At 37.7% G+C, this 8,348-nt stretch overlaps 1 non-coding gene across 1 annotated transcript; it reads right to left on the bottom strand.

Annotated features, from left to right (window-relative positions):
* Positions 1-377: 377 nt before the first annotated feature.
* Positions 378-449, bottom strand: Trnat-cgu (transfer RNA threonine (anticodon CGU)). Its single transcript has one exon. It is a non-coding gene; the product is annotated as a tRNA-Thr (tRNA).
* Positions 450-8,348: the final 7,899 nt, after the last annotated feature.

Below are 8,348 nucleotides of genomic sequence, written 5' to 3'. Positions count from 1 at the left end.
TTGTCTGATTCTAAGTAGGGAACAAATTAAATTATTTTATGAAATATTTGTTGATTTGTTTTTTTAAGTAGTTACACACTACTACAGGGATCACCAATTAATATATTCAGGGGTCCGGTTTTTAAAACAAATTGACCATCGCGCTCCATTTCTACTTGAGTTTAAAAAGCGAATTCGTACTCCGTGAACTGCATCTCTCTCTCTCGCTCATTACTTCGCTCGTCCGTTGTTGAATTGATGGCAGCAAAGACCAAACATTGGATACATTTTATTAAATAACGTACTCATTAATACAAAATACTGTTTGCTTAAGGTCCGCATAAAATAGGTCGTCGGTCCGGATCCGGACCGCGGTCAAAAGTGACCAAGTCCACCGGTGGCCGAGGCGGGAATCGAACCCGCGTCTTCTGCTTACGCAGCTGACGTCCCGACCACTAGACCACCCGGCCACGGCGGTGGTGACCGGTGGACTTGGTCACTTTTTCTTTAGTGTATGATATCTAATTCAGTTTGTAATTTTGATTCTGTTCTTGCTTAAGTCATGTTATGAATGAAAGATTTTATTCATTCGATTTTGTCGCTCTGACACTAACATGACGGAGGCTGTTGCCTGAAAAGTGTGTAATGACAAATGTATCCGCGGCTGTCCGACCTGTGTCACTCAAGATTTTCCTTCGGTCCCTTTTTTCTAAGATTACTTGCAGAAAAAACGCGACTCATCGAGCTAAATGCAATTTAGTTGACAGACAAAATATGGAGAAGTATGCATCGTACATATTTACTTGTTTATCTCAGAAAGTAAAGTTGCAGGCTAGATTTATGTAATTACACAAAACTTGGAATGCGAAATATTTTTATGTTCTTTTGTGTACCCATGTAGGTACATAGACTATGTAGGTAGTCTAGCCATAAATTCGTAAACAAAATTAGTTGTCCCTAGTGCTAATTACATATCCCTCATATTCATAAAACTTAGCTAATCATTGTAAAATAGTGTCCCTTTGCAACAAAAAAAAATCAAAATGATAGATATTGACAAACGATGTATTTACAAAGACGATTATCAAGGGGTTGTTAGACTTCACAGGCGTTTTTGAATAGTCACTATATAACTTATTTAATGTTTTATACACAATTAAATTTAATCGGTGATCAGGAACATTTTTTTATAAATCAGTCATCGATGGCGATCCTCTTTAACTTAACTATGGGACTAGCCCCGAAATCGCGCAAAAAAACTGACTCTCTCTTAGAAAATATCAACATCGGACCAGCCGACATGTATGAAACAGTCATTATTTGTGATTTCTGGGTTGGTCCCATAGTTAAATGTGATTGCTATTAATGACTGTATTAGAAAAATTGGTTCCTGATCACCGATTATATTTCATCGTGTATAGTATATCAGATTATATTCTGAAAAGTGAACAGGGCCTGTTAGCGCACTATTTTTTTGTGAAAATATGACATTCTTGTTCTGAAAATGTGATGCAGGTGACCGATGTTGGTAAGATTTTCAATGTATTCCTTGTTGCAGTTGCATACAGATCCAAGAAGGCGGCAAACCTTATATATGATTTTGTGATAAGACCCAGATAAAAGGGTCAAGAAGCCCATTTTTTGCGAAAAATTGATCCATTTTAGTGTATTGAGTGTGAAAAAATACCGTATTAAATGCTTAAGTTTGACATTTATTTGCAACAGCATATTCTGCTAAAAAAATAACATTTTGTGAAAGCTTCTATTAGAAAACGAAAATCTTACCCTGCAAACCTGAATATAGATAAATTAATTTTCCGAGTTCATTGAGGTAAGTTACTGATTTACAAGCCAAAGTTCTCTATGTGACACATACTTTACATAAAAACAGGTTAAACATTTTCTTTAGCTTTTTAGACCTTTAAAAATGTAACACAGCCAAGTTGGAGTCAGGTATCTTTGTGTCAGAAGCTGTCAGTCATTCGTTCATAAGATGCATGGAGTAGGTAAAGGAGCTGTTTTTTGTTTCTCATTTACGGCCTAAGGAGCCCTAAGTATTATCAATAAATTCAAATTGAGTTATAAGTAAATATTTCATGCATATTTCGTCTTGATTTGCAAGAAATTAATGTGTTATTTGTTGTTTATTTTTAGTTTTATTGTAATGTACGATCTCTTTTCCAAATATGGGACCTTAGCGGCATCGACAATAGTGCATCATGCTTCCTTTACTAGCCTTTCTTCTGTCCTGGGATCCTCAAATTATCTGGTCCGGCTTGTCCCAATATAACCTCCGATGCCCGCCTGTAGCTGCGAGCTGGCGGCATCCACAGTCCTATAGTTCGTTTTTTTTAGCATTAGAAAAAAGTTCCATATTTAGGGTTCCGTACCCAAAGGGTCAAACGGGACGCTATTACTGAGACTTCGCTGTCCGTCCGTCAGTCTGTCCGTCTATCACCAGGCTGTATCTCATGAACCGTGATAGAAGAGACCAGACAAATGAAATTTTCACAGATGATGTATTTCTGTTGCCGCTATAACAACAAATACTAAAAATAGAATCAAATAAATATTTAAGGGGGGCTCCCATACAACAAACATAATTCTTTTGCCGTATTTATCGATAATGGTATGGAACCCTTCGTGCGCGAGTCCGACTCGCACTTGCCCGGTTTTTTCGATCAAACGGCGCTCAGCAGTAATCATCAATTGTTTCATAAATTTTGTAGGTGCTTATAGTTTTTTTATAGTGGTTTATAATGGTCTATAAGTGGTCCTATCTGACACCGAACCAGGGTCGGTAAGCTCTATTTTATATAAGTTGACAGACAAAATATGGAGAAGCATGCATCGTACATATTTACTTGTTTATCTCAGAAAGTAAAGTTGCGGGCTAGATTTATGTAATTACACAAAACTTGGAATGCGAAATATTTTTATGTTCTATGATCAAACGGCGCTCAGCAGTAATCATCAATTGTTTCATAAATTTTGTAGGTGCTTATAGTTTTTTTATAGTGGTCTATAATGGTCTATAAGTGGTCCTATCTGACACCGAACCAGGGTCGGTAAGCTCTATTTTATATTTGTAGAATCACGGCTTTCTTTTTCTGTATGAATTGTTAGTAAACAAAGGTGTATGTTTTTTTATAATGTGCAAACCATTAAATGAAATATTCCTTAAAGTTTCTATTTTTTTTAACCCAGTTATCCGGTACCAGTATATCTAATCAAACTAAATTAAAGACTTGATACAACTAGTAAGTTCGAAATGGACAATGAGAGAAGTCCGTGGGCGGCCAATCATCTAACCCATGCCCATTCGCATCACGTACAAGCTATATGAGACATCGCCTGTTCACCGCAAATGAAAAACGCGTTTCACAGCACGAGCTCGGAAACTGGCCGTTCTATTTCTGTACATTTATTAAGAAGATAAAGTTGGATACAAGTAAAGTTTATATTTCCGTTCGTTAGTAGAGGCTTCGTTCATTATTGCTACGTTTAGGTGAGCCGTTTATTGAAAGTTATTGCGAATAGGTAACAGTGTTTGGTTGGAGCTTAACGAATGCAAATGGTTGCGGCTTCTCGCAGTAAGTGGTGAGCGCTCGGTATTTAGGTAAGTTTATTATATCTCTCCAGCTGAGGTGAATTAATATTGTAGATACGGTTTTTTTATTAGGCGCTTCCAATTATGTTTACATTAAAATCTTCTGATTACCGACCTACTTAAAGATATGCCTACATGATTTTTCTATAGCTAATCCACCGTGTAATAGACATTTTTATGACGAGAGTCGCAAGTTTATTCCAGAATTCCAGAAGTTTATTCCAGAATTCTTGCCCAGGCTGACAGATATATATCGTAAACTTATAGTATTATTTATTTATTGTTACATACATTTTTTTACAGCATTACAGTGAAAACTAAGGTACTATACAAATTAATTGATAAAAGACAAAGTACAGATATACGAGTACAAGAAATAATAGGAACCTAATAATTTCAAGTGACATCCAGAGTTTCACAATACATCTGATATGTCCGACATATATTTGCCCAGGGAGTTGCAAAAATATCACTTTCTGGTGCCCATGACAGAAGCAAGTTCAAAAGTCTTAGTGCTCGCACGGCCCGAGAGTTTCTGTGCGCTACAGTGCATGTGGTTGGGACTGCCAAGAGATTGTAAGTTCGCGGCCTCAGGAGAGTTTTGGGCATAAATGGGATGGCAATCTGAACAATTCGTGCTACCAGATCTGGACAATCAGCGACACCACGTAAGACACTGCACGTTAAACAGAGGAAGCTAGAATTGCGCCGTACCTCAAGGGAATTGAACCCAAGCGATCCTAACAGATATTTAGTCGGATATAAGAAGGGATAGTACGTATGATTTTTTTTGTACAGGAACCTGAGAAAAGTATTTTGGACTTTTTCCAGAAGCAGAGCGTAAGTTTTCTCAGATGGGTTCCATACGATGTTGGCCGCCTCTAACTTGCTCCGGACCAGGGATGTATAGAGCAATTTGACGGCTCTCGAATTGTTAAAATCGCGCGCATTTCTCATAACAAATCTTAGTATCTTGTAACAATTAGCAGCTAGCCCCTTAATGTGGTCATGGAAAGTAAGGGACGTGTCAAAGATAACGCCGAGGTACCTTACAGTTGTCACACAAGTGATGGGTTCGGTGTAGTCACAGCTCGGGTACGGAACCCTTAATATATTATTATGTGTCATTCATTCGAATTTAATCTTCTTTATAAGGGTATAAGGTACGAGCAGCGAGAAGCTGTGCGAAGGTACAGCGAGCTGGAAAATTGCATGGGCACATTATGAATGGAATTCATTCATAAAGTGGCCGTGCACTTTTGGCCTGGGTGCACATATTCTCAATACAAATTGTTTGTTATTTTTCCTTAGTGATTATTCAATGAAAATTTTATGAATATATCATCTCTTTTATAAACTTACTACTTACCTTATGTTTTTTTCACTTCTGCCGGCACTCCCGGAGTGCAAGCCGTTGTTTTTTTCTTATTGAATGCATGTTAATTATAAGATGTAATATTTTGAAAAGATGTGTCCCGCCGAGTTCCTTGCCGGTCCATATTGGGATAACCTCCTCCAATTGAGGGGGGATTTAAATATTCTCGGGTCAGGGGTGTAGGGTTAGAGCCGGTGTAGCTTTATTTGACGTTCATAAGCGCATTGTAATATGCCTAATTTATATAAAGACTGGATCACGTTGCAAGTCAAAGATTGCTCAACTTGTTTCTCTCCATAAAGTTTCACCAGCATGCATGCGTTGGCGGACCGACGCAGACTGCGAGCTGCGCCGTGCCTGGTTGTTCGGTGCGGGAGACGGCGGTGGCAGGGGAGGCGAGAAACTACCCTCGTATTCGACATCATTGTCAAATGATGGGTTGCATACAACACTTCCTAATTACGTGATTAGCTAAAAGTTTGTCCACACAAAAACAAATGAACATCTCCTGGAATCCTAACATCGAGAATACTGACAAATTCACAGAATACATCGTTGAGGGGAAATTCCAGCTAAGCCTCTTCTCAGATTTGAGAATTTTAAGTAAATTTATATATCCGTCACGCTGACGGGGACGGCTCCTAAAATTAGTGCCGGCGTCTGTTTACGGTGCATTTATTTGGCTGTTTTTAGCGCTTTAGTAGTAAGTAACCTAGTTCTTATAGAAACAAGAATATCAACAAAAAAAAAAACGTACAGGTAATATTTAAGTCATATGAAAAAAATATTCATCTAGGGCCTAATTCTAGAGACGAAATGTCGAAAACGTTAGTATGGAATTTTTATTTCTCTCAACGTGATCGCTCTACGATTCATCCCTCAGAGACCTTGATAAAGCATATACCAGTGTGAAGATGAGCCAACAGCTGAGGCACAGAATACCGGCCTCTAAAAGGTTTTTAGCGGTGAAAGATTTCCTACCGTTCATGATGTGAGCTTACGGTGATCATCGTCGTAGTACCCAAAACAGTTTTTCAGCGAGGAAGCACCGACCAGTGGTGTGTATAAAATTTCGAATACATGTTTGCAAATTCCTTCTTGCAATTGCAATTGTTCAATAATACTTACATATATAATGTTAATATCTTACAGATTGTATGTAACGATTAAGTACGTAGCATATAAATTAACAAGTAACCGTCAAAAATATTTTTGACACACACTGCCAAATGGCATAAAACGGAACCCTTATAGTTTCGCCATGTCCGTCTGTCTGTCTGTCTGTCTGTCTGTCTGTCTGTCCGAGGCTTTGCTCCGTGGTCGTTAGTGCTAGAAAGCTGAAATTTGGCATGGATATATAAATCAATGAAGCCGACAAAGTCGTACAATAAAATCTAAAAATTTAATTTTTTTTAGGGTACCTCCCGTACACGTAAAGTGGGGGTGATTTTTTTTTTCACTTCAACCCTAGAGTTTGGGGTATCGTTGGAAAGGTCTTTCAAAACTAATAGGGGTTTTCAAGAAACATTTTTTGATAAAGTGAATATATTCGGAGATAATCGCTCCGAAAGAAAAAAAAAATGTGTGTTTTTGAGTTATCGCAAAAAGTTTTCCCTTCATAGTAAAAAGACTTACTTTAATTAGGTACTGATTATGCAAATTTGCCTATTTGTTTAACTCGGGTGAAAGGTACCGTTTCATCCCTTGGTTAACAATTTACTATACTTTAAGCTCCAGTTTAGCTTATTGTGACGGAAGAGTAACTACGGAACCCTACACTTAGCGTGGCCCGACATGCTCTTGGCCGGTTATTGTATATCTATCAAGTCCTTCTCGAGACCTTTCAAATGAGCCTAAACTCAATGTATTTAAGTGTTCCGATCATAGAGTTCCTTTGGCTGGATTCCGACTGCATCATCAGATCAGCTGCATTTTAGTATACTATTGCATTGTCACCGGAAATACAGAAGTATACCAAAGGGTGTAGCAGGATAGCCTAGGAATAATTGCCCCCAGCGATTTTGGCCCGAAACTGTAATCAAACGATGCCTTTTGGGGAGGTTATACTCTGCACAAAGTTTCATCCCTCTGTTACCCCCTGGAGGTGAAAAACACCCGATTAACCCCAAGACTGTTTTAATTATTTTTTCCTAAACTATGAAAGTGAATAATTTCAAATTTTGTACAAATATTAATAAGACTAAAAGCTATGTGCAAAAAAAAAAAAACCCCCTAACCATTGAAATTCTTGTAAAAAAAAACAAAAATAAAAAAAGAATCAACCTGTATATCAAGTTTGGCTCATGGTACACACACCATTTTTTTTTCAAAAATGAACCAATTTATATTCTACATTATACAAAAGTTTCATGGACCTACTCCAGAAGGAACATTGCGAAATTAAAATAAACGTACTATTTCGTAGCCACTAATATACTCGTATCATGCTTAATACGCAACGTCTCGGTCCGGAAACCAAAATAATTTTAAAAAAACCGGCCAAGAGCATGTCGGGCCACGCTCAGTGTAGGGTTCCGTAGTTACTCTTCCGTCACAATAAGCTAAACTGGAGCTTAAAGTATAGTAAATTGTTAACCAAGGGATGAAACGGTACCTTTCACGCGAGTTAAATAAATAGGCAAATTTGCATATACAGTAGGTACCTAATTAAAGTAAGTAAGTCTTTTTACTATGAAGGGGAAACTTTTTGCGATAACTCAAAAACAGCTAAACTGATCATGTCCGCTATAGTTTTCATTTAATGTCTTTCTTAAGCTCTACTTCCACGATCTTTTTCATATTTTTTGAACCTATGCTTCAAAAGTTAGAGGAAGAGGGACTTATTTTTTTTACTTTATCAAAAAATGTTTGTTGAAGACCCCTATTAGTTTTGAAATACCTTTCCAACGGGTATCCCACACTGTAGGATTGAAGCAAAAAAAAATCACCCCCATTTTACGTGTAGGGGAGGTACCCTAAAAAAAATTAAATTTTTAGATTTTATTGTACGACTTTGTCGGCTTTATTGATTTATATATCCATGCCGAATTTCAGCTGTCTAGCAATAACGACCACGGAGCAAAGCCTCGGACAGACAGACAGACAGACAGACATGGCGAAACTATAAGGGTTCCTAGTTGACTACGGAACCCTAAAAATGTTTTTATAAATACAAATGAGTTTGATTCATACTTCTTTATCCCCAACTTTTTCAAATCGGGCACGAGCAGCGGTCCGATCGCAAGCCATTGTTTATTAATAATGCAAGGCTCTTAGTGGGAGTTCAATGAATAGTACGCACCAAAGAGCCAATACATATTAATTTCGCAATGTTCCTTCTGGAGTAGGTCCATGAAACTTTTGTATAATGTAGAATATAAACTG

Source organism: Cydia pomonella, chromosome 5, assembly GCF_033807575.1.
Source record: "Cydia pomonella isolate Wapato2018A chromosome 5, ilCydPomo1, whole genome shotgun sequence".
In the NCBI taxonomy this organism is placed as follows: Eukaryota; Metazoa; Arthropoda; class Insecta; order Lepidoptera; family Tortricidae; genus Cydia; species Cydia pomonella.
Note: the sequence above shows the minus strand (reverse complement) of the source record. Positions and strands in the feature narration are given on the sequence as shown.